The following is a 27,297-nucleotide window of genomic DNA, read 5'->3' as shown; positions in this document are numbered from 1 at the left end:
ATGTACAGATAGACATCAAGGGTTTCTGCCCCTTTTAGCATCAAAAAGGCCCACAGCACTCACTGGGTTTAGGCCATGAAATTTCAAGGATTAGGAAACCTCAGCCTTTGGTGATGTTAAATGCTGGAGCAATTGCCTACCAGTAAGCTACCTTCTATTCATTATTTCATACAGTACAAGATTACTGCATTGAGCTCTGTAAATTTCCCATGTGATAATTTCCATAAATAGATAAGAAATAGCTTATGTAGTCAGCCATTTAACTGTCAAACCAGAGGAAAACATGCCAGAGAAATGACAAAGCTTCTTGCCTGGTTCTTCATGTACCATTTCAGATAATTTTTGCAAATTTTTCAAATCCGGACATGCATTATCCAGCCAGCTCCACCCAGTTTGGGATTAAAATTTATATAACTGAAGTCCTGCAGTCCCTGAAATGCATCCTTCTATTCCCCTTCTGCTGAACAAGCCCCCACACGGCTCTTAGAAGCTCTTCAACTGCAGCTGTGCCCACAGACACTCCTTACAACCCTTATCCCAAAGAATGCAGATGGTTACTATGAGGATCAAGGATAAAGTCAGAAATATAAAGGAGGGAGAAAAATGAGAGAATAGTGGGTCATATAGAAAAGAAAAGAAACAATGATTACAAGGCACAGAAAAATTAAATACAGTTCTTTCAGAACTCCAAACATGATGGATAGGTACTATCAATGAAATTATTCACTGATGCTCATGTCCTTTTAATCTATAGATGTCAAGAAGCTTGCAACTCCTTATATGTCTTGCTGGCTATTTATGTCCTATATACATAGTTGACTTTCCTTGTACAGTGGTGCCTCGCTTAACGAGCGCACCGTACAACGACGAATCCGCATAGCGATCCCCTTTTTGGGATCGCTAATGCGGAGGCATACCGATCGGTCCAATGGGCAAAACTCGCATAGCGACGATCGGTAAGCATTTTGCTTACCGATCTTCGCTTTGCGATGCCCGCTGATCAGCTGTTCGGCGGTTCTAAAATGGCCGCCGGACGCCCGAAATGGCCGCGCGCAGTGTTTTCGCGTCCTCCTCTCGCTTACCGAGGGTGCGAAAATAGCTGCCGCTATGGAGGAAACTTCGCTGAACGGTAAGTTTAGGGCCCATTGGAACGCATTAAACGATGTTTAATGCGTTCCAATGGGTTTTTATGTTCTGTTCAGTGATGTTTTCACATAGCGAGGGTTAATCTGGAACGGATTAACCTCGCTATGCGAGGCACCACTGTAATGTCCTTTGGGAGACAGCCACTCAAAGAGTTGGCCCACAAAATTTTGCTGCCTCAGGGGCAGGACAGGATAGGCCCTTCCACATTCCTTGTACAGAAGCCAGCTAAGCTGAGTGATGAATTTTACTTCAACCCTGGCAGTGGGACAGCACACCTCACTGAAGCAGGCTTCTGTGCCAGGCAATGAAGGGGAAGATTGCATGGCACGCACCACTCTGTCTTCTTACAGCTTGCTGCTGTTTTCCACCTCCTGTTATTTGTTTCCTGAAGCATAAAGAATAACAAATATTACTCGCTGTGTATTTGAATTCCTCAAGCTCCACAAAGAAAAAGAAAATAGAATGGTTTATTGAAAAGCTGCTTTTTGTCTCAGCTGCTTCTCAGATACCTGGCAGAATGGGTAAGTTACACCTACAGCTTGCCATCTGGCCAACTGACTAGAGAGGAGAAAGCCACCACAAGAGATTGAACCATCAAATTCAAATCTGTACCAACATACTGAGAAATCGTTATAGCAGTATCTGCCCAGCACTGTCATACTGCCATGGATTGGGATACAGCTGTGTATAATTGGCATTCTTCCCATTGCCTCCTATTAAAGTAGCACACCGAGACAATATTGTTGCACAATATCTATTGCTGTATGCTTGCGCAACTATAATTATGTACCATGGTGAAGATGACGTAAGCTAGAGCACAATGGTAGTTCTTGTAACATCCACCATCTGGTTTTCTTTAGTTTCCCTTGTTTTGGCCCAGTTCATGTGTCTCTCCTGTAGAACAGGGGAGAGTTTTGTTAACTTAATATGTCAGTAAGACTGTACTGAATTTGCACTTACTGAATCATTCTATGAACAGGTAGGTATCTGCTGTTCCATATTGGCCCAGGTTTCCATACTGTTGGGGTTCAGGCAATGGGCAGGCTGATGGGCTTTGTGGTGATCACCAGATAATAGGATAGCAAAGAGTCTCTTAGCAATAGATAGAAGAAGTCAGCCACACACACAGATGGATGTCTGCCAGCAGTACTCCTGGTGGGCGACTCAGCAAGGAAGCAGAATGAGAAGTCGTCTGTCCCTCTGCGATGTTCTCTTATGTTCTGCTATGTTCTGCTATGTTCTGCCTCTCTGCCACCAGGAGACTGTCCTTTTATTAACATTACAAGGTCACAGATAGTGACAGCATTAAAGATAGTAGACAGGGTCCAGATAGGACAATGGTTACATTAGGGTTGGTCTGGAGAAAGGCAATTAACCAAGCTGTCTTATTGGCCTAAGGAAAGGCCTCTATGCCAAGCTCTCTATGATAATGAGAAGGAGGGAGAATGATGGCAGCTCCTTCCCTCAGAAGCAGCCACAGGATGCTAGGCGAGTTTTCCCTCACTAGAACACCCATGTGGCTTAGCAACCTTGGGAATGGCACCCCCACACCATACAAATGCCATGCTTACAGAAGTGTTCCTAGTAGGGGAAAGAGTGCATAAAAATGTAAGATGAATGAACATGTGCACAAAAAAATCTGTATAATAGTGAAAATACACATAAAATGGCATTATATCTGTGAAGATTCTCCGTCATCCCAGGTGAGGTCATCTGGAAGTTGAGTCATGGCAACTGGACTTCTTTCTCATTTGGTTGAAATGTTTTGCTACTTATCCACGTAGCTTCTTCGTTCTGAGGAGAGTTGGTAGGAGATGAATATATCCTCCACACAGCAGAAGTGGGATTTTCAGTCACCCCCAATCCTTTGTCCATCTAATGAGCCTATTCAGACCAGGGAGAAATGAAACCTACATGGAGGATATATTAGGGATCTCCTATCAAATCTCCTCAGACTGAAGAAGTTACTTGGATGAGCAGTGAAACGTTTCAAAATTCTAACTTATGAAAGAAATCCAGTTGCCATGACTCAGCTTCCAGAAAATGCCATCCTATTAGGGAAAACTGCTCACAAAAAAATGTGCATGTACATTCCTGTAAGAGTTTTTTCATAAGACAAAGTTGTGTACAAAAATGTACATATTGAAGACTGGGAGACCCGCTTGCTTAGCCACAATCTCCACCTTATTGGTTCATCATGCCTTGAATGGTATCAGAAGTTCAGAAGAAACAAAGCCAATTGTGGGAAAAATGGGCATCTAAGCTGAATGTATCATATAAAGGCTTTTAAGCAATATCCCAACCCATAGCACAAAAGCAATGCTTCTAATGATATATGTTTCTGCTGTTTTGATATCTGGGTCAAGAACAAAACAATATGGACTGAAGCTGTGCACCTCTGGGGGTGGGGGTGAGAACATTCACTAAGGAGAATTTACACATATTCTGGCAGAATTTCTATAGGTTAGTAATCTACCCATATTGCACCAATGTAGTCCTTTCAATAGTACATTCCTCACACTGGGGCTGTGGTACAATTTCCACTGTGAAAGAGCAATGAAAGCATCTTTCTTTCAATGTGCAAATAACATCTAATAAGAAAAGGAACTCTTGTGTAAAAATCTGATCAACTAGAGGCCTTGCTTGTGGGATTTTTCTTCCTTGAAGGGGCAGGAGGAGGAAAGATTGTATGAACTGAGCCTCGACATGGCTGGAAATTTTTATGTAGGTCTCAGCTTCATGATTACCTGCATGTAGCTCCTCCACCACATGAACTGGGCGTTGGTCCCAGAGAAAGTATGAAAGGATTGAAAGAGTAGGACTCAAGTAAAGTTGATGCCATGACAAAGACTGTAAGTATAAATGTTGCTTCCCGGGGGATAGGGAGGAAACATGTCTTCTGCTGTCTCCACGTGTTTCTCACAATCTAAAGTGAGCTCCACCATGGGTAAAATACAACAAGGATAGGGGATTATATAATACAATCTATTTTGCACTAAACCAAGTACAGATTCTGACAGCAGTTTCTATTTAGTTGTGAAATGGCTTCAAACTGTATAAGTCATCAGAGACTAAGCAAAACTTAAAAGGGTTTTCACATCATATGAGGAAAGAGCAACAGAGAACATTCTGGCACATTAATTAATGTCAAATTCAAATTTAATTCCTCTGACAGACCATCCATGAGAACACTGAGGGAGTTTGTTTTAATCTTTGTTTTTACAGTGAATAAAATAAATTACTGGAAATGATGGATATCCTGCTACACCACCATATTAAAGACAGTTTATGGAGAGAGAAAATATTCTCTACAGGCATAACCACACCTCTAATTGGCTGCTTTGAGGCAAATCAAAAAAGTGTCAAATTTCAATAGGACATAAGAAGAAAAAGTCATAATTGTCTGTTTCTAATTGTGCTTTTTTTGTGGCAAAATGTAGTGCAGTTTAATTTGAAACCATATGAAAAATGTCTCTGGAAGGCAGAAAAAACTGTAACTCTATTAAAAGAAAAGGATATTTTTTCACATAAAAAGATTATATCCTAGTGCTATAAAAAGATTATATCCTAGTGTTGGAAATCTTACCAACACAGAGACCAATTCATACAGGCATATGTATTAGCAATCATGTATTGATACCTGCTAATTTCATGTAACCAAAATCTCATTATAATTCTTGGTTCATTGAGTGTATGAAAGTGTGGATTCTGACACTGAATCAACAGAAGTCTCTCCATACCAGAATTTCATTTGAAGCAGAAGCCAAAGTGCATCCATGCCTCTGGCTGACATTAATGCTGACTTTAGCCTACTAAGGGTGCATGTGTCCTACCTTAAAAGAAGACAGTCAGTCCACTATTTGAAGGTCTATCATAGGGAAATCCTCTGTCTGAAAGTATCTTCATTTTGAAGTTGTATACAATCCAATTTGGGTCTAAAGATATAATCTAGTTTTCCCCTCCTTACCTCCAGCTTGCATTTACACCAACGGGACATTGTCTTGTTGTTATTGTTTGTGCAAGGAGTTAACAGGGTCTCCCTTGTGGAAGTGATATAAATAGAGGCACTGCCTATAGAATGAGCCACCCTGTGTGTAGGTCTTCATGAATGGGATACTGGCCGAAGAACCAGAAGGAGGCAAAGCATGGACTTGAAATTTGCCCATCAACATTTAATACCTGCACAGCAGATGGAGCCACACAGATGGCTTGCTCACTGTGGTGAGACGTGTCATATTTCTATTTAAATCATAATTATTTTTAAATTCCTCATCTATAGTGTTAGTTGACCTAAAGCTAAACATGAATCAGCAATGTGACTTGCAGGAAAAAAGGCAATGGTTTACTATGGTGCACCAACAGAAGTACAACTTCCAAATAAAGGAAATTAATACAGTAGTAGTATTCTGTTCTACACTGCTCAGACCTCACCTGGGATCCTTTGTCCAGTTTGGGTGACCATATTTTAAGAGGGATATTGAGAAGCTGGTGCATGTCCAAAGGAGAGCAATCAGGATGATAAAAGATCTGGAAACCTTGTGGAGAATGGTTGAGGGAATGGGATATTTAGAGAAGAGAAGAGACAATGTGGCAATATGATGGCTGTCTTCAGTATTTGAAGGATATCCTGTGGAAGATGGATAAAGCTTGTTTTCACCAGTTCTAGAAAGTAGGACTCAAAACAATGGATCCAAATTTTCTACTAAACATTTGGAAGAACTTCCTGCCTTTAAGTGCTATTTTGCAAGTGGAATAGGCTGCCTTGGAAGGTGCTAGATTTTCCTTCATGGGAGGTTTTTAAGGGGAGGCTAGATGGCCATTTTCTGCTTCTGTAGGAGCAGAGCTTGACCCTTAGGGTCCCTTCCACTGCCACAATAATATATACAATTATGCAAATAATGATGTTACTTTTAAAGTATCTGGAAATCTATCATAGAGTCCCTTTTAAAAGAAGTATTTTTCTATAGCAGCTCCCCTTTCACTGTATGCATCCTTGCAATTTGTATTAATTATGCAATGTACTTTATTTTGCTGTACGTCTCAGGAGCCCACTAATATTGTGTTTTTATTAGTAGCAGTATTATTGAACTGGGCCGTTTGGACACCATCCTTCTCCCACCAAAGTTAATAGAAGCTTTAAATTAGTGTTGAATGCATGTTAAGTGAACAAATTTTACCTGAGCATTCTGTTTGTTTCGTGCTGTGTTCTGCTAATAATAATGTGAGGGAAAATGTGATTTTCCCAGCAAGCTTTACCAAAAAGAGTTATGCCTCTTTTATACACATAGTTTTTAATATATATCTCTTCTGGGTATCTCACAATTACCTTTCAGGCCAAAGTGAGAGATATAAATGGCTGGAAATACTGCCCTGCAAAGTGCAGTAAATCTAGAAAGAATACTCAGCAGTGAAAATATAATACTTTGATTTGTGGAATATTTGGAGAAACCTATTTCACCTGCATCAGCAAGCATGAAATTTAGTACCAAGGACTCTCTTTGTAATTTGAAAGCACTTTTTCCCTCAATATTCCCCATTCCGTGGCCTCTGTCTCTTTAGGACTTCCAAAACCACCACTGCAACCTGGGAAGAAGGTATTCATTCATTCATTCATTCATTCATTCATTCATTCATTCATTCATTCATTCATTCATTTATACCCTGCCCATCTAGACCAAAGTCTACTCTGAGAGGCTAACAATAATAGATAAAAGAAAAAATATATAATAAAATTAAAACAACAGTAATAATATAGTTCAAGATGGAAAAAATAATCAGGTGATTATAGGAGGAAAAGCTTGCCTAAAGAGACAGGTCTTAAGTTTGCTCTTAAAAACACCCAGCGAGGGAGCCAGACAGATCTGGGGCAGACTGTTCCAGAGGTGAGGGGCCACTGCAAGAAGGCCCGTTTTTTTGTTCTTTCTCTCCAGGCCTCCTTCGGCGTTAGGCCCGTCAGCCGCCCTTCCTGGCTAGAACGAGTGATTTGGGTAGATCTAGGTGGGAGGAGGCGTTCTGCTAGATATCGAGGTCCTAAACCATTTAGGGCTTTATATGTCATCATTAACACTTTGAAATCAATGTGGAAACGAATGGGCAGCCAATGCAAGGCAGCCAGAGTGGGGGAAATAAGCTGATATTTTCTCACCCCAGTGAGAAATCTGGCCACCACATTCTTCACCATTTGAACCTTCTGCATCAATCTCAAAGGTAGTCCCACATAAAGCGCACTACGATAGTCTAATCTCGAGATTAAAGCACATGGATCAGAGTGGTGAGTGCCCCAACATCAAGATAGGGACGCAGCTGGGCAATCCATCAGAGATAGAAATAGGGGGACCAGACCACTGATGCTACCTGGGTTTCCATGATGAGTGCCAGATCCAGGTGGACCCCCAGGCTGCGAACCTCACTCTTCATGGTGAGAGTCACTCCCCCAAAAGAGAGGGAGTTTCCCAAACCACCGATAGAGGGGCCACCCACACTCAGGACCTCCATCTTGTCCAAATTCAGTTTCAGTGCATTCTCCTGCATCCAGTACAGCCTCCAGGCAGTGCTGAAGGGACGGAATGGCATCCACTGTTGTTGGAGAAAAGGAGATGTAGATCTGGGTGTCATCAGCATACTGATGACACGAAGCCCCACACCCACTGATGACCCTACCCAGTGGCCTCATATAGATATTAAACAGCATTGGGGAGATAACTGAGCCCTGCAGAACCCCACGATTGAGACTCTGTGGGGCTGAAACTCTCTCCCCAAGCTGTACTCTCTGAGGACAGTCTTACAAGAAGGATCGGAGCCAGGCAAGGGCCAGACCACCAATTCCCAACTTGGAGAGCCTCCCCAGAAAGATACCATGGTCGACAATATCGAAAGCGGCTGAGATATCAAGGAGGACCAACAGAGATGTTTTGCCCATCAGCCTCCCTCAACAGGTCATCAAACAGGGCGACCAATGCCACTTCCATGCCGTGGTGCAGCCTGAAGACTGACTGGAATAGATTCAGGGCATTGGCTTCATCCAAAAGGACCTGGGGCTGGTCAATTTGCTCAGGAAGGAAACATTGGCGACGGGCCTATAGTTGCCAATGTTGTCTGCTGCCAGACTTGATTTCTTCCTGATGGGCCTAATGAGTGTCTCCTTGCGGGCAAGATGAACCTTGCCCTCCTGGAGAGACCCATTAATTATTGCAGTGGCCCATTCAGTTATTACAGGCCTGGCTGCTTTGATTAGCCAGGCCAAGCAAGGGTCAAGGGACGTGGTGGTGGCACAACAGCGGTCAAGCGCTTTGTCCACCATATCTGATGTTACAGGCAGAAAGTGATTACATCTTGTTGGACAAGGCGGAGTGCTGGATGTCTCTGTTCAATCTACTGTTTTCAGGTACAGAAGCACCTGTTTTCCACAGAGACTGGAAATAACTAGTCACAAATGAGTTACATGTAGTTAATCACCAAAGTCTAACTACATTAATTAAAATTGTAACTTCACAGAAGATAACATAATTCCTTTCATAATGCAACTAGTGTCAACAGTTACTTTCATAGTAATAGCCTTGTAGTTTCCCTACACAATGGAGAAGAAATAGCGTATGGTCTGATTGCTGGCATATGCTGTGCCTTATGCTGCTCATGATATAGCTGTGGATGTGACGATGAGGTGTTTTGCCACAGAAGGGGGGGGGAGACAGAAGGGGGAAAGGAGAGGGGGGGTCTCTCTCTCTCTCTTTTTGTTTTGTTATATTTCTTTCTTTCTCTTTTTGAAAAATTCCCTTTAAAAGGAGGAAAGGCCAAATAGGGCTGTTTGAGGTGTGATGTGATTTCCTAACCTGAAACAACCAAATAGCATATCACACCTCTATGTGACCTTAAGTGACCCTATTTAGCTGGATCCAGATTGTTCCGATTTGGCCGTCTAGTTGCAACCTCAGTTACTGTTCTATTTATAGTTCAGGCAGCAATTTCCTTTCCCAAAATTTTCTCAAAATTGTTACTTTTCATTTTCTTTAAAACACCTTAAATTGAAAACAGATTAAAAACACTGTTTGAGTTAATAATAACTGGCAATTACAGTATGCATCTAGGGGAGTTACAGCTCACATGTATTCATTTTTATTAGATTTGGCTACTATTCCTATAAGTTATATGTGAAAATGGGGAAAAGACTTGCAGTTGAGAATGGAAATGGGTTTAGGAATGTGGCAATTCAATATTAATGTCAACGTATTTGTAGGATACTTTTTGTAAAATACTGTTTTAATAGTATATTATGCCTCATAAATTATCAATCACATACAGAATACATTGTTGGATAAATGCTGGAGGTGTAATCCACAACGTGCCGGTATGCTACATGGACCACATGTGGTCCCATCTGAAAATATGAGTTTTTGGCATACACCAGTAGACTTTATTAACAATATGTTAGGTAGTAATATACTGTTCAGTCCTAAGGCAAAGATTAATCAATTGAATACCAAACTGGTCTGAAGTGTTGTGGAGCACCAAGAAAATTATGCAAAGGAAAAATTATGTGTGCCACGTCATCAGCCATGGACTTTTTACACTGGTGTGGTACCCTCAAATGCAGTAGAGGACACCCCCCCCCCCGTCACAACCTGAGGTAAAATGCAACTGCCAGTCTAATTGTATATTGAATGAAACTGGGGAGGGGGGAGGGGCAGTACAACCTTGTTCTTTGCCTCAGACAGCAAAATGTTTTGGTCAGGGCTTACCTTTCTGTCATAGGTCAAATCATTGTCATAAGACTGAGCCAAATAAACTTCTGCTGCTTGGGTTTAAAATGCTTCAGTTAAAATTAAAAGAAACCCCTGAAGAATGTATAATGTTAGGCAAAGCATTCTCATAAGCATGCTGGCTTCTTTGTTTCACACATGGGTGGAATTGTTCAGCTTGACACCACAACTGCAATTATTACAGACATATTATTTGGGATCCCACTGAGAGCTCTTTGTTAACCGTCTCTATTAAATATCAGCTGAAGAGCAAGCGTCTGATTGCTGCCTGAAATGTTCTCTAGAACATGTTACTTATACAGCATCTCATAGAAAAGTGCTCTTGGGCAAGCCAAAGAAATGAGCAATGGGGAAAGATGGTTGTGCAATGTAGTCACCACCAATCAATTGTAATAGCAAACCCTAGTTTCCACTAAGTTGTTCTGAGCCCTTTTCAAAGTCACATTGCACACCCAGAGACAATCATAAAGGAAGCTGTATGATAATATAGAAGTGTTATAGAATAGGCAAAGCTTGGGGAAGTTACTTTTCAAACTACAGCTCCCAGGACACAGACAATCAAGAAATTAACCCTTAGCTATGAGACTGGGATCTCAGTCCTTGAAATCAACAGCTTCAAGATTAAAGCAATTATCTTTGTCAGCCATGGAATTGATAACTCCTTTAAGAAGTCTGACAACTTCAACCTCAGAAAAAATAAAGTTTTCAATTCTGGCACATTCTTTCTCAACCCAATACGTTTCTACTGTTTTATTAGTGTAACAGACACTTCCACCCTCTCAGTTTCTTACCTTAAATGCAGGGATTCTGGCAGGTCTTTGGGCCTGAAGCCCAAGTCCAAGTCTGAGTTTTTGGTACCAAGTCCCAAGTTTGGGTCTTTAGTCCCGAGTCCCACGCTCCCGAGTCTGAGTCCCTATGAGTCCCGAGTCTGAGCTTTTTTCTCCAGAAAAAGGGAAGGGCGTGTGGGTTCCGAGTTCTGAGCTGATTCTGAGTCATTGGAAAAAAAACCAACACAAGTCAAATCCAGTCCTGCAGCTCGAGTCCCCATCCCTACTTAAATGTGGTAAAGCATACGGTGATATCTTCTTGAGTGTTGTCAATGGAATCAACTACAGCAGTGCCACCAATATGGACTCCCCTAACTTCAAACATTTGGTTCTTCCTTTCAGAATTGAGCATTTTGTCATCACAAGAGATACTAACACCTTAGTAAATGTTCAAGATTAAATTTCAGAGGATTCAGTAATAGACTTAAAGAATGTATTTTTCCATTTTTTCAGTGCAAATGACTCATCATCACTTTTTAAACTTTGCATTAGGATGTAGATTTTTTCAGTTCAAAGTACAGTACTTCCTTTTCATCTATCAACTGCACCAGAAGAATTCACCAAATATATGTCACTCAGTTTACTGTGAGTTTCGGGGAATAATGATAGAACAATTGTTTGTTAGAAGCACATTCACACAAGACTCCAAATGCTTAAAGGAGTGAAGTTTTTGTGTCAAATAATCAAAATCAATCCTTCATCTTACACATATTATTCAATACATTGGAGGACTTTTAGATTCAGAGATGGGACATGCATTTCCACCCAAGGGCACAGCATGCACACTGATTTCTCTGGCATGTCAAGTGAGAACAAATGGATATACTGCAGCATAGATGACCTGGTACATTTCCAGGGTCTTATGGCTTTCTCAATTCTCATGCTTCCCCATGCTCTCTTGGAATGTGTCCCCTTTGGTGATGTACCATATTTTTCTGTGTATAATACCCTGTTTTCCCCAAAATAAGACCTAACCTGAAAATAAGCCCTAGTATGATTTTTCAGGATGCTGGTAATAGAAGCCCTACCCCGCTCTCCACCATTGTGCAGCATTGTGCAGCAGCCAGAAGGTTACATGACTGTAAAATAAAACATGCCGTGAAACTAAGCCCTAATGCTTTTTTGGAGCAAAAATTAATACGTATAAGAAAGATCCTGCCTTATTTTCGGGGAAACAGGGTACGCCCCCACATATAAGACCCCCCCCACTTTTCTAATCCAGAATTTCTTTCTTCACAAGAAAGAGGAGGGGGAAGGCAGAGATCAAAGCGTTTTGATTCCTGCTTTCCCACTCACCTTTCTAGTGAGGAAAATGTTTTCTTAGGAAGAAAGTGGTGGGGGAAAAGCACTTTCCTCACAATAAAGTGTTTCCTCACAAGAAAGTGCTTTCCCCCTCCTTACTTCGTGTATAAGACAACCCTGAATTTTTAATCTAAACATTTTAGAGAAAAGTGTTGTCTTATACACGGAAAAATACATTTTTCAATAATTTAACAAACAATCCACAAAACTGCTTACTTTACCACATTCCTTTCACCAAAAACTGCTGCAGTGAACACTGCAATCCAATATTTGCGTGTACATGGTGCCCAGGTTGTCTCACTCAAATACCATGAGCTGTCATGATAGTTCATTAAAATTTAGCTGTGGATGGAACAGACTGATTTCATACTGCCTTCCTTATCCTTCCTTGTGTGTTTCTAGGTGTTTGTGAAGGAGGGGTTGTATTTCTTTCTCTCTCCTTTCGTTTTTTTACTTCCTTTTCTTTTCTTTTTTCACTACCCATTTGGTCACATTAGATTGGGTTTAATTGGTTGTTCTCAGATTTAAGAATATGTGTCCAAAACTACAGTACTTCTCCATCATTTTTTGTTGTCTTCATGGATTTAAAAACAACATCTTTTATATGTCATCTGCTGTTTGAACAGGGTTTGAGAAGAATAATCCCACTCCTCCATCACTTTGCAGCTGCCACTGGCAGCCGCTGTCTGAGGGAGGAAGTGACAGCTGCAGGGGTTTTCCTTTAGGAAATATCTTTCCTAATTAATTAATTGTGTGCTGTCAAATCTGTTCTGAGTTTTGGTGACCTTTTTCAGGGTTTGTTTGTTTTTTAGCTCTAGAGTGCTCAGAAGTGGTTTACCATTTCCTCTTCTAGGATAATCCTTCCCAACCTTGAGTCTCCAGATATTCTTGGACTAAAGCTCCAATAAACTTTCACCATTAGCTGTGCAAACTAGGATTTCTGAGAGCTGTAGTCCAAGAACATCTGGGGACCCAAGGTTGGGAAGCATGTTCTAGATTGGGGTCTCCAAATTTTTCAGTATGAGGGCCATATCATATATTCTGCACATTTCTGAGGGCCGAAGGACAGAAGGGGGACCCAAGTGATCCCCCACCCCCACTGTCTTTGCAAAGACAGCAGGGGTGGGGGGTTGCTTAGATCAGGCTTTGCTCCTCTTCCTATCCCTACTCAAGTCCCCCTTCCTTCCTCTTCCTATGCCCAAGCACGGATAGGAAGAGGAGTGAAGCCTGATCTAAGTGGCCCCACCCCCACTGTCTTTGCAAAGACAGTGGGGGTGGGGGATCACTTGGGTCCCCTTTCCCTCTTCTTCCTATGCCTGGGCCAGATAAAAAGGCAAGGTGGGCAAGATGTGCTCAAGGTCACACAGGCTGGTTCTTCTGGGATGCACAGTGGGAAACTGAACTCCCAACTTCTGGTTCTGCAGCTGGATACTTAAACCACTGAACAATCTCTTGCGGGGGGAGAAAAAAGCACCCCTTCCCTCCTCCCACAACAGCCTGAGATCAGCTTTTGGCTGACTAGCTGCCTTCACACTACCTAAGCTCAACCTTTTCCCTCAACACACTCCAGTTTCTCTTTCTGTCATTTCTTTCACTTTGTTTTCTTGTTGCTCTTTTCCCCCCGTAAGACATGTACCCATGCACATTGCTCCTGACAGCGGTTTCATACCTTAGAAGCTGCCTGCCACTCTCTTCCCTTTTCTCTCCACATTCAACTCTTTCTTTTACCTCAGTGCCAAAGACAATGGTCTTTCTCTCTCCCCTCCCTCACAAATGCCAGTATGGTCTCCCGTACCTCCTCAATGTGCAAGCTGAAGACTGGGAGGAAGGAAGAGTGGGAGGGAGAAGAACACAATGATTTCATCTCCTGCAGAGGTAGATTGCTGCAGATTCCCGCCCTCCTCCATGTGATTCTGTCCTTGGTTTTATCGTGCAAGCTGCTGACAGTCTCTTCTTTCTGGCAGGGAGATGCTTTTAAAAATAGCAAAAAGTGGCAAAAGAACACAACAGAACACAACAGGTTCCATCACTGTATTCAGTGCCTGCTCTTTTGAATCTGAGGTAAAAAAAAAAATTTAAAAAGAGACAAGTTTAACGAATTGCCTCAAAGCAGGACAAGCCAGGGAGTTGGGGGAGGACAAAAATAGGTACAAAAATTCAGCAGGGGAAAAACTCTGCTTATACTGGTCATGCCGAGATAGAAGGATCATCTGAACCAGGTGTCAGGGGCTCCTGTTAAGATCAACAGGGAAATTAAAAGGGTACAAATATTCCATCTGGAAGACCTCTCAGGCCCGGATCCTATTGTGAGCGGATGAGCAGGGGCAAGCAAGGCAGGGAGGGTGCGGTATCAGATAGCAGGAACTTCCAAAAAAAAAAAAAAAAAAAAAGGTAGACAGGGGCATTCACATATGCAGAATAGATTCCACTGAATTGATTCCACATGTACACTACAATATGCTAACCTCTGGGGGAGGAGAAATAACTCTGCCGCGCGCACAAAAAGATCATCCAAATTAATCTGTGCATGCATGTGTCTTGTGTAAATACCCAAATTTAATTCTATGTAAAACATATTAAACTCAATTTAAATAGAGTTCTTTTTAATAGTAGAGTTGGGCTCTTAGTTTTACGTTCTACTCCACTTGCTTATGACCCTCAGTGTTCTAGGCCTGAATGGCATTACTTTTAATTGGTTTTGTACTGAGATGCATATAAAAGAATTATTGGATTTTTATATTATTATTACTCAAAAATACCAGGCGCAGTCAATTAAAATTATAAAAACATTGACTCTGTCAGTTCTGGTTTTATATGAATAGTCTGTTCCATCTGTTTTAAGGATTAACTGTAGTTGTTTTTAATGCTTTTATCTTTATTTTTTGTTTTGTATTATATTTGTTGTTAACCATCCAGAACAGTGCCTTGGCACTAATGGGAGCAGGGTATAAACTGAAGGAATAAATAAAGATTATATAACAGATACAAGTTTTAACCAGAAGCCTAAGAAACTATTAAATATTGGCTAAGTATGTATGCTGTTCCTAATACTGCTGATTTTTGTAGCTCTGGTGGTGTTATTTCTGAGGTCTGTAACTGCTTATAAAACTGTGAAATTTCTTGATATTGTTCCCAAAGCCCCCATGACTATGGGTACCACTGAAGTGTGTTTCATCCACAAGTGAGATGTTTTGATAGCCAGATCTCTGTATTTTGTTCATTTTTCCAACTCTGGCATCCCCTGGAATTGCACCGTCAATGATCATTCAGTAGATTTTTTTACTGGTTTACTTTGCAATTGGCACAAAGTGGGGAGCCTTTGTCTTTCTGTGTTCTGGCTAATATGGGTTACTATTTTTTACCTCAGTGATGTATGTCATTCTGTCAACTCAGAATTTCTGGGTTGTTCCATAAATTGTTCCTCTACTGACACATCTTCTTCCACTGTCTTCATTCGTCTTCCATACTATGGTCATTGTTCTGTGCTGATTTTTCTTTTGCCATGTTTTCTAGTTCTTGCAGTTTCCGTTATTTACTCCGGGTGATATACTTTCTCTGGTCCATTAATCATTGTTCTGTAACTACATGGGTATTTCCTTTTCCAAGTTTCCATCATTTTTTTAAAAAACCACAGGCTGTTGGGTTTGCCTCATAATAACATTTCATAATTTCTCAATTTTTGGTGGGAGACTAAGCTTTGTGTCTGTGTTATTCCAGTAGCACTGCAGCACCCTTTTCTGGTTATTCAGCAGGCTCTGCTGAGTCCTATAGCCCATTTGTCACCAGATGTCCAGGGGCTATAGCATCTGACATGGTCCTTGCTGACTCAGGCGACAACCAATCCAGTATGGATTTCTGTTTATTTCATCTCATCATAATTGATGGTTGTTGGACCCAGTTGGTCTGGCTTCTCAGCTGAGACCTGTCTGGTTTGGGAGGCCCTTCAGCATAGCTCTCAACCTTGCTGAAGCATGCAAGCCCCTCCACCTCAATAAGTCCTGTCTCCATGGAGGGATGATGATGATGATTGTGCAGCAGAACAAATCAACATTCTACAAGGTAATTCTAAAAATGGGAGCAGTCCAAACAAATTTGGCACAGATGTAGCAGATAGAATGCCATCTTATGCTCACTACCATTCACACTTGTTGAAAATCAGCCCTGACAATTGTGTTTGGGGAGAAGTGGTTAACTGATGAAAAAATGAGTCAGCGCCTAGGATTTCCGATTGCTTGATGCCACTTTGTGAATGGTAATGACCACAATAGGGTACCCTGTAGACCATGTTGACTGCTTTCAGTGGTATTGCCAACATTCAGGCTGCCCTTTGCTATGTAAAACTTTGCATCCTTTTTCCTGCTGATAATGCCGGCACAGTCGCAATAATACCAGGCCATTTCCTGGTATTTTAAATTTCGGATACAGAATCACAATATACCACATTCAGAAACTGGAGGTTTTTGAAGAACTGGATTTTCTATACCAGAAATGAAAAGTCCATCAAAACAGTTTCTTTAAAAAAAAAAAAAAAAAAAAAAAAAAAAAAAGAACCCTGCAGGACTCAGGGTGCGGTTACATTGACAAATAATGCAGTAAAATGTTCAAGAATTTAGATGGTCTGATTTGCATTATTTTCTGTTGACTTAATGACTTAAAAGGCAATATTAATCATTCCAGAGTCTCACCACCACCAAATCCCTAGTTGTTTTCCCCACTGCTGATACTTGTATGTTTTGGGTATCAAATGCTTTCATATTGGTTCAGGTGGTGTGATCGCTTGATCCAAAGTGGAGGTATTTGTAGCCACTGTATTTAAAATTTCAGCTGGCTCCAGCTGCAATGAGAGAGGCAGTGCACTGGGGAAACTGGCTACTTCCTTTCCCTTTGCTTTCCTCCTTCTTTTTCCTTCTTTTTTCTTTTTTTACTTTTCTTTCTTTTTTTTTGATGGCTTGCTAAATGACCAACGGGAGAGGGAAAAGGAGGGGAAGTAGCTTTAAAGCAGATCTGTCCTAACTGTGCCTCCTGCAAATCTGGACAGCCAGAGTAGAGCAGAGCTACTTAAGAAGCCGGAAGTAAGACTGAAGTGAAAACGTCCTCTAGTAGTCTATCTGCTGATTTTTCACTTTTCTTTTTACCTCTTTGCATTTTTCCTCCCTTTTCCTTAGCATCCAGACAGCAAGCCTTAATTTTTTTTAAGAAATAGAAGGGGAAGGGAAGAAGGTAACAATCAGATTCAAGTATGAGGAGGAAAGAATTCAAATTGTTAACAATCTACAAGAAAGGCTGGTTTCCTCACTTCTCGCCTAGAGTGGTCTTAACCGACCAGGTAGGCGGGATATAAATAAAATAAATAAATAAAAATAAATAATTCTCTCTGCTGACTCCTGCATGATCAGCTGAAGCACATTAAGCTGGGGAAGCTTGACTTCCCAAATGTAATGTCACAACAGATCCACTCTCATTTTTCTTGCTGGAAGTCACACCCTCAGTGCAAAAGAACTAGAATACTGACCATTATTCTTTGCCTGTTTGCCTTGGGTTTTAAAAAAAGAGAAGTCTAAGGAGTCAACTACATTGGCAAATAATATGAAAATGCTCCAGGATTAGGACAGTCAGATTCACATTATTTTCTTTTGACTACATGATGCACATGTCAATGAGAATCAATCCAATATCTCCTCTCTCCAAAATTATTTCCTCTGCTGCTGGGGCTTCTACTAGCAAATGCATTTATATCAGTTTAGGCCATTTGATCCTTTGAGCTGATGTGGAGGGGTTTGTAGCTGGTCTATTTCAAGTCATTTCACTTGGCTACAGTAGCAATGTGAGAGGCAGGGCAGTGAGAAAGCCAGCTGCAGTTTGAATCCTTTCCTCCCCAAACCTAGTGCCTGAATTTCCTTGTTTTCTTTTATTCTCATTCCAGTTCTTTATTTCTTTAAAAAAAAGATTTGGTGACATTGCTCTAGGACACCTAGGTGTCCAAAGTAGAGAAAAGTGAGTAGTCATGAGATAAAGGAGGAAATTAATTAACAAGCAGTCTTTTTGCATCATTAATGTAGCTCTGCTATAACTGTGCCTTCTACAAATCTGGATAGCCACAGCAGAGCTACCTTAACAAGTTGCCAACAAGGCTCATTGCGGATTTTGTCCTCTCTCTCTTTCCTGACTCCTGTGTAGTCAGCTTTCACTGGAGAAAACCCAACTTCCTGGGTGTGACTTCACAGCAGATCTATTTGCATTTTCCTGCTGTGTAGTCATAACCTAAGCTAAATAAGCCACAGTATAGCGTGGCATCCTAAGCAAGCCTGTCATAACTTCCTGGAACTTGCAGCATTCAGCATGCAGTAGACATGGTATTGTTGCCTTTTAAAATCCTCATCCACATGGGTTTTAAGGGGAAAATGAAAAAAAAAAAACAACTTGCATTGAGTGAGTTCTGGGGTTCAGTAGTTTCTGAATGCCAATTTTTCACAAGTTAGCTGCAAAGCTAGGATTGTGGCTAGGGTATGTTTCATTTGCATTTCCTGTACTTACTGACTGCATTGAGAATTCCAGTGGCCCCCAAATGGATCCAAGTTACCAACAACCAGAAGATGTCCCTCTAGCTCCTCAGCATGATGGTTTGTCATAAAACACCTGGGGCATTCTTTTTCATTTTATTTATTTGGATCAGACAAAATATATATATATAGTCCAGTATCTAAAAAGAAAATGTATTTGGCTGCCGAGTCAGTGGTTGGGAGTTTGATTCCCCACTGTGACTTCTTGACAGGTGCTAGACCCAGTGATCCATAAGGTCCCTTCGAGCTCTGCCGTTCTAAGCTGATGACAATGATGTTGGTGATTAAAAAGCACTAAATTTGTTGAGACATGTTTTGTTCCAGCTGTATAGTAATTGTTATTGTTTTCGGTGATGATATTTTTTTAAAACCTTTGGCGAGTCACTGAAACTCAGAGACATTGACCTATTATGCCTGCATTGCAGAATTAGTTCTGTATGAATTCTGCAAGAAAAAGCTATTGGTGCATATTGGATATTAGTGGGGTAAAGTATCCCATCCAAGTGCACTAGGAGTAAATATTGACCTGTCATTCCATAAATCTAAGCAATAGGTAAGAGGAACCAGTATAGAGCAGATCCATAGATAATGTTTGACAAATGTAGGTTTGAAAAATTAGTCATTTGATATGGATTTTTTATTGTACAAAAATGTGAGAACTTTGGCAGCTTATGCCATACACTTTATGTCTTTTAATGCAAGGTTAAACACTTCAGTATTTTGTGGCAGAAAAGAAATGTTCCTGAGAAATGTCTGCTTTGTGTTCTTTTTTTTTTTTTTACTTCAAGAGGCAGACAATATAAATATAATTGTGGATGAATGAGAAAAAAAAAGGTTAACATGGACCTCTGCTGAATGGATTGGCTTGTGTAACACAGCTCCCTTCCTTTGCTCAAAGCCTGTTTTGAACTCTTTGCCCTTGACTGTGACAAAGCTGTCTGAGTGTTTAGAGAATGGCAATACAAGGACCTGCTGATTTTAAAGCTGTCCTCTGAATAAGTCCCCTTCTATGTATCAGCCACTAATGAATATGACCAGATGCGACCACACAGTCAAAGAGGCCACTGCACTGCATGAGAAGATAAATATTCTAAAGAGACAGAGGAGCCCAGGCTTCAAATGCATTCTGTTAGCAGTACACGGATGTGAAATTAAAAACCACAACCCCAAGAGGGTTAAAAACTCTGGAAAACTAGAAAGGATATTAGCCTATTGATTTCCTGAGTGAGCAACTTTACTCCTATGTTGTTGTCCTCCGGGATATAAATCTAATGCTCAGTCAATAGCCGACTTAAAAGTTTGGTCTTTCACTTAGTCTTTCATCTATTTCCAGTTTTTCAATTGTTACTGTGAAAGAGGATTTTAGTTACTAAAGAGCTCAAATGTCCTTTTTGAATAAGCCTTCCCAGAGTTAACAGTAAACTGAACACTCTCTTGATCTCCATTATCCAGAACAGGATGAGGCCTACCATTAGTCAAAGAGAAGTGGCTGCCTACAGCAGCAAATTTTGTTACTAGATGTCCAGTTGCTTCCATCTTCTGATGACCTTTTGAATTAATACTCTCCAAAAAAAAGTCCTGTCATTAACAATATTAAAAATTTTGTCTGAAAAGAGTACAAAATTAATAGTCATTTAATTGGTTGCAATTTTTTGTTTGGTTCTGGATAGAATCACTTCTCGGATTTTCTACCTCATGCACCCAAAATGAGATGGCTGGTTTGTGTACCTTGCATTTTGTAAAAGGTGAACTGAGGTAAGTACCATATGCTGCTCTGCCACAGGTAGCAAAATGCCTTCAATCAGTCCCGAGCCTGAAATATGGCCTTCAGATGAAAGCATGTCATTTAACCACAACTGGATATGTTGCAGAGGGTCTGTTGCATATTAAAAAGTAATTATTTCTGTGGGTGTCGTTCCTGGTGCTTCTAGCAGGCCAACCCCTTTCACTCTGGGCTCCTTAGATGGCCTTTCTGAAACTGAGGCTCCTGGCCCCAGGAAGGCACAGACACAGGAAGACAGACTCCAGATGGAAAGGAGGAAAGAGATGACATGATTCACTCGGGCAAGGAGACAAGAGCCAGGTTCCTGGGACAGCACCTGGAGGTAAACGAGGGGGAGGAAGGAGAAAGGGGAGGAATCTGCATGGACAACTGGGCAGGCTCTGAAGGTGAAGAGAGGGGAAAGGCAGAAGAAGAGCCAGACCCCATCTTCTGCACAGCTAGGGGATCTGCACTACTCGTGGGTACAGAATCCCATGGATTCTGGGGATCAGGGGCTGGGCAGAGGTCCCAGTTGCCAAGGGAGAGAGGACATAGTGGATGGGCACCCACTTTAGTTCATTGGTGTCACCACCTCTGCCATCTACCCATGGAAACTTTGACATCACACAGAGCACCCAGCCCCACTCAACGGAAGTGTTGGAGGCATGAGCATCAAATGGAGCACCAGATGTACCATCAAGAGGGGCTGGGGACCTCCATCCACTGGTGAAGAGCTGGCAGTATAAGTCCTCTCTGAATGGTGTAGGGTGGCTCTAGGCTGTACTGAAGACCAAATGCCAGCAACAGACTCTGAGCAGCCCAATCCCAATGATATGGATTCGGGGTTGGGAAGAGACTAGACTTAGCAGGGGGCTAGTAGAGCTAACTCATCCCCCTTGCAGACTGCAAGGATGTGACTGGAGCCCTTTCAGCAGCTCTGGGAGTCTGGAGTTTATGGAGACCATAAAGAGCTTTCCGCTGCTCCCGCCCTAGATGGGGGCAGTGGCACACACATTAGTCCATCAATTTAGTTAAAATTGCTTGTTTCATTTGATTGAAATGAGAATTGATAAAAGAAACATTTTTGCAAAATGAACACATTGCTACTCTGAGCATTCACACATTTTTGGGGCCCTATATAAACAAAACATGCAGAAGCTCAAACCGGGCAGTGGTGTCACTAAACAGAAATGGTTTAGTACTCCTTAAAGTGAGACAATGGGGTAGGATGGTGTTTAAAAGTCCTTTGAAAATGTTGCATATTTCTATATGTTATCTTTAAAAGGAAGGAACATGATGTCCCCTGTTGCTTAGATTGATTAGCTCTTAGTATGATATGAACATTGGTAATTCAAATACACAGAGATGGCATGATGTATCATGGGATATAGGTATTCTGAAAGTTTTTATTTATTTTAATGGCCATTAATGTAGATGTGCTTTAAAAACAAAGCTTCACCAAGGCTTAAGCCTATGACACCTTATATAACCTCCGAGCACAAGAGTAGTACATATAGGATTGCTCCGAAAAATGTGCTATACTGACTAAGAATTACTTGGCCCCATTGGTTAAAACCTCAGACTTCATTGCAAAGTAATCAGATTTTCAAATCAAATGCCTGGAAAGCATATTAAAAAATAATCACTGTTCAGTTAAAAACCAGTTTTACAAGCTTTTATGATATGAAATTTACTCACTTCTACATGTGATGTCTATTTTCCAATTAATTGTCTATAAATTCTTCATCTATGCTTTCATTACATCCAGCCTAGACTAATACTGATCAACATTTTGGTCTCTAAAGCTGTATCAGATGTTAATGAATACAAGGTCACACAATATAGTATGTTGTTTTTAAAAGCTTTTAAAATTGCATGGTTAGTTACACTTCTACTGCTCCAGTGGCCGCAGTGAACATACATTAATGTTTTAAAACCAAAATATTAGATTTTTTAAAAATTTAAATCCAATTTTAAAATAGTAAATCAGATCATTTTTATATTTTTGTTTAAATGCCTTTTGCTTTTAAAAAAGCCCGATGTGGTAATAATTTTAATTTGAAATGTTATAGAGCAAAGATCTCACTATGGAATCAGGGCTATAAATTCTAATTTTAACTTTTCTCAGAGTGATATTTATTTGATCCCTTTTAGTATGTGTACATTGATTGTTTTTATCTTTAAACATTGTATTTTAATGATGTACGCTGCCTTGGATCCTTTTTAAGGAAAAAAGGCAAGCTTAAAATATTGTAAATAAATCAAGAATCCTGTAATTATGAGACAGCGGACAGAATCCTGTTAGTCAATGTGTAATGCACTTTACTCTGTTGTAAAGGTTTGTTCTGCCCTGAAACAAGGATTGCACAAGACAACAGCATGATCAGTCACACATTCCCCATTTTGTGCCCTGCTCCAGTGGAAGTGTTGACCATAAAGGATAGCAGTTCTGCCTTCATGCAACTATAGCTGTTATGGGCAAAATTTCAACTTACACCCTCCACAGTTACACAACAGAATTTCAGCCACTGTCTTTCTTTTTATTTATTTATTTTAAGTTTTGTAAATAGGGCCCAAGATTAGGGCCTCAATTTGACAGGATTCCATAGGTTCCTGTTTAGGTCGGTAATGATAATCTTAGAACTGCAGAGCTGGAACAGATCTTGTGGATCATCAAATCCAGCCCTTTTCAAGGAGGCATAGTGGTCTTTCTATCTCACTAGTTCTCAGATACCATCGGGGGGGGGGGGATAGTTTTTGTCCCTCCCCAACATGAGTTGGAGAAACTGATGTGGCTGTTCTCACCCTATCCTGCACCTCTGCCATTTCCAGTTTCATTTCCAGTGGCCATCCAGAGTACATCACATTTAACCACCTATCAGACAATTAATGAAAGGAGAACTGGCTTTACCTTCCACTGCACTCTGAGCATTTCTCTTTTGTGACTGAAGACCATATGGTGTATGCCATTCTCTGACATCTATATAGTATGTAATGATAGCTCAAAGTGATGGTATTCAGTGCAAATCCACTGTAGCAGCACCTCTCAAAATGTCTGCTGGTGGAAGAAAAAGTTCCGTGGGGATACAACATTGTCCAGCTCAAACCTCTGTTGTTCCAGGTGCTGCTATCAGGACCTCTGCATGTGCACACCCACATGATTGGGTTGTCATGGCACTGTGATGCCATGCTGACACGTTCCTGTCATGGCACAGCTTCAGAACAGAAAAAGGACACTAACACACTTTTTTCTTATGGCTGCTTATGCTTTATGGAGGGGTGAGTACTAGCCAGGGAATATGCTGAAGTGGTTCAGAACATGGTACCATGATGGTACGGTGCCTGGTACATGTAGAGTAGCAGAGTTGATAGGAATGACAGGGCTCTTTTAGGGATACATCTCTCCCTCTCCTTCTATCTATTAGAAGTCTTTAGAAATAGCTCGGTACATGTAGTCAATCAGGAAGAGACTGAGTGTAAGCTTACAGTAAAATAGCACACAGCATACTGCAGTGCCTAACTATTGAACATTTCTGAACAGGTGATGAGAACAGGGGGGCATAAACATGGACATGCATGCATCATGTTTGTTTTTGTTTTGTTTTTTTGAGTGAACTATCCACTACCAAGGAAAGCTGGAGAAGCAAGTATATATTTTGATTTGCTGATCATCAGTAACCAATACAGACAGGGGTGAACAGGAAGGTGTGTGATTCATCCCAAGTTATGATAAACAGCTGTGCAGAAGGCAAAGTTTGACACTCATATAACCTGTGCAATCCCTGCAAAGTATCAGCGCTGCAATGGGCAGGAACAGATGGCTCCTCTCCCATTTAGCCAGCAAGTATCCACTACAATGCATGGCATGCAGACAGAAATGGAAGACAAGGCCAGTAAGGAACAGGAGGAATAGTGGGAGTGAACACATACGGAAGGGCAAGAAAAAGGTGGATCTTAAAAGAAAGCATGGATGGAAGGAAAAAAGAGAGGAGGCTAATAAATACACTAGATGAAGAAAGATCTACAGAGGATAGTGAAGTGAATGGGAAATGTCGGGTCTGGATGCAAGAGGTGAACAAAAGCAATACATTTGATCATGGGATGAAGCAGATACACATGCAAGGAAAACCTTGTCTAGTTTCCTGCTGCTGACAGGCATAGCTAATAGGAGTTCAGCCTACAGTACATAATAAAACAGCACAATAATTGTTTCATTTTTTTATTGTGCTAAAATATTATTTGGACTTTTTTTTCTTGTTCTCATTCATTTTTCATGTTTAGAATTTCAGAAAATACCTCACCTTCTTGGGAGAAGAATTAATTCCATGGTCCCTCGTCCGTGCAAGTACAAGACAAAGAAGGATTTATGTCCCTACAGAGCTCTGACGGCTCTCTTCCTGCCCACCATTCACCTTTCATCAGACAAATCAAAATGGTGCCCTTCGGTTCTCTAATTAAGAACCAGCTACATGTGCTGTTAAATGCTTCATTGCACCTGACATGCAGATGTTGATGCTTTTTAAAAAATGCAAACTGTGCCCACAGGGAGAGGATGGATAATTAAAAGAATCATGACGTCCTGAGAGAAATCTCTTTCCTGAAGCTGACTGTATTTTGTTTCTGAAGAATGTGTGGGGAAGAGAGATTTTCTTTCAAATCTAAACACAGTAACAAAGAGAAAATCCTGACACCTGTTCTAATCAGCTATTAATTATCATCCATGTCAGCAGATATAATTTGCATTAGAACTGCTGGATAGTTCAGTGGTTTAGGTACTGTATCTTCCTGCAGAGTCAAGCAAGCTGGGTACTCATTTTACCAACCTCAGAAGGATAGAAGGCTGAGTCAACCTTGAGCCGGTTACCTGGGATTGAACCCCGGGTCGTGAGTAGAGATGGGGACGAATATAAAAACAGAGAGGTTACTTACCTTTAGCCATAGTTCTTCGAGTGGTCCTCTGTGAATACACACAAATGGGTTTTACTGTGTCTGCGCAGGACTTCTCAGAATATTCTAGAGCTTAAAAAGATGTGATTAGTAGGACGTTGCCTCGTGGTGTGCATGCTCCGCCCACCCATATTACCTCAGTTCCGAAAATGTCCGCCGCTGTCAAGGCTCTAACCAAAACAAAGCTCAAGACACTAAGTGACAGACAGCGGGCAGGATGTGTGGATTCAGCTGATTGGTGACAGAAAGGCAGCCACCACCCCACACAGCCACCCAATAACACAGGCTACCCCCGCCCCTTTCCTTTCCCTACCGTAGGTTCCATGCCACCCCACCCCCACCAACACCCTCTTACCTTAATCCCTGCTGCTGAGGTATTCTGGCCTCAGAGCCACACATGTAAAAATGGAGACTGGTTGCCCTTTTGCAAAGGGCAGCCTGGATTCCCTTAGCCTGCCTTGGTTGGGGGTTGGGGGACAGTGTTATAGCCGTTTAAAGTGCAGACAAATCGACGGATCAATTCATCGAAGAATATTTGTATATTTGTATTCGTTGATCCATTAATCTTGACGAATAATGGATCAAAACGAATCACTTTTTTTATTTGTCCCCATCTCTAGTCATGAGCACATTTTTGGCAGCAGAACAGTGGTTTAACCACTGCGCCACTCCTCTCCTCCTCCTCTTTGGCTGTTCAACTAGTCTTCGGCAGAACCACAGGCTTCCCTGATCGCCCACTCAGACAAGGAGGCAGGACAGATCAAACAGCCAAAAGGGAGGAGAAGAGGAGTCCACTCTGACTAGTGAGTGTGGGTCATTGGCTGTAGAGGTGGAGGAAAGGAACATGCAGCACCTGTGTTGCTGTGTGTACAAACTGACATGAACCTCTGAACTGAGGTTTGTGTTCATCTCTAGTTGCAAGTAATTTGTGAAAAATAGGCACATCAGACTGATTAGCTGATATAAATTAGCTGAAACAAACAGCATATTATTGGAAAAGAGAGTTCCTTAAATGCTGAACGATCTCTGTTCATCACGGATCATGGGTCTCTCTGCAGTTGCAAGATGTTGGACTGAATGCTCAATGAAACTACAGAGAGGCACACAAGAGTTAACACATCAGGAATATTTTTGTGTTTTCTTATAACATCATACCTGGGAATTGCAAAAGTTTATGCCCTCTTTGTACCACTTCTGTAACCATCTGCTGATCCTAAAATAGCTAATGAGCTACATAACTGCTTTAAAAAAATTTCTCAGTATTAACCCAGGCTAAGACCCTGACAGGGAATACCAGGCTTGGGTTTAATTGGCAGACTCACTGATACGATACCGTTTTTCCCCAACACAGACAGTAGGCAATGGCCACCCAATCTCAGTTGGAATCACAAGAGGGAACAAAAGCCCCGTCCCACAGCAGTCCTGATTCAGATTGATATCCTCCTTTCTATGTTTTTTTAAAATAATAATAATAACCAGACAATTACTAATTTTATATAGTTTGGCCCTTAATGTGGTCATTATGAAAAGCTGGCTTGAAGGTTCACTGGGCATTGAACAAAGCTGGGGCCCTGCTTCAACTGAGTTTCAGCTCTTGTAGTTATGACATGTTCCATCTATTCATCTTTCCTCTTTTTTTTCCAAAAAGCAAGTTCATTTTATTACATACTCACTCTTTGATAGGAAAAAATGGTGTTTGAAATAGTACAGCAATTGTTTTATGTGATGGATGGCACTGCAAATCTGCTCCATTTTTTTATGGGATGTTCAGCGGCAACGTTGTCAGAATTTTCTGTGGTGCGTTTGCTCTGAATGAAAGGGAAGATTAGGGTAATGCCATAAGTGCTGCTAAAGTGGCAAAAAAGTGCCTATAAAGAATGGAAGTTGCTCGGGAACACTGAATGTTGAAATGAATGGAAACCATCTTTCTTCCTGACTGCCAGTTACTCAATTTATACTGCTCTTGCTGAAAGAATAATCGACAGAATGAAGTTATG

At 41.1% G+C, this 27,297-nt stretch overlaps 1 long non-coding RNA gene across 1 annotated transcript; it reads right to left on the bottom strand.

The window, feature by feature from the left end:
* Window positions 1-2,201: 2,201 nt before the first annotated feature.
* LOC144586988 (uncharacterized) lies at window positions 2,202-26,474 on the bottom strand. Its single transcript, XR_013542104.1, has 2 exons — window positions 13,701-26,474; window positions 2,202-10,889 (listed from the first exon to the last, which is right to left on the bottom strand). It is a non-coding gene; the product is annotated as an uncharacterized LOC144586988 (long non-coding RNA).
* Window positions 26,475-27,297: the final 823 nt, after the last annotated feature.

This window comes from Pogona vitticeps, chromosome 2 (genome assembly GCF_051106095.1).
Source record: "Pogona vitticeps strain Pit_001003342236 chromosome 2, PviZW2.1, whole genome shotgun sequence".
NCBI classification, from domain to species: domain Eukaryota; kingdom Metazoa; phylum Chordata; class Lepidosauria; order Squamata; family Agamidae; genus Pogona; species Pogona vitticeps.
The sequence above is the reverse complement of the archived record's forward strand: the minus strand, read 5'-3'. Positions and strand labels throughout refer to the sequence as shown.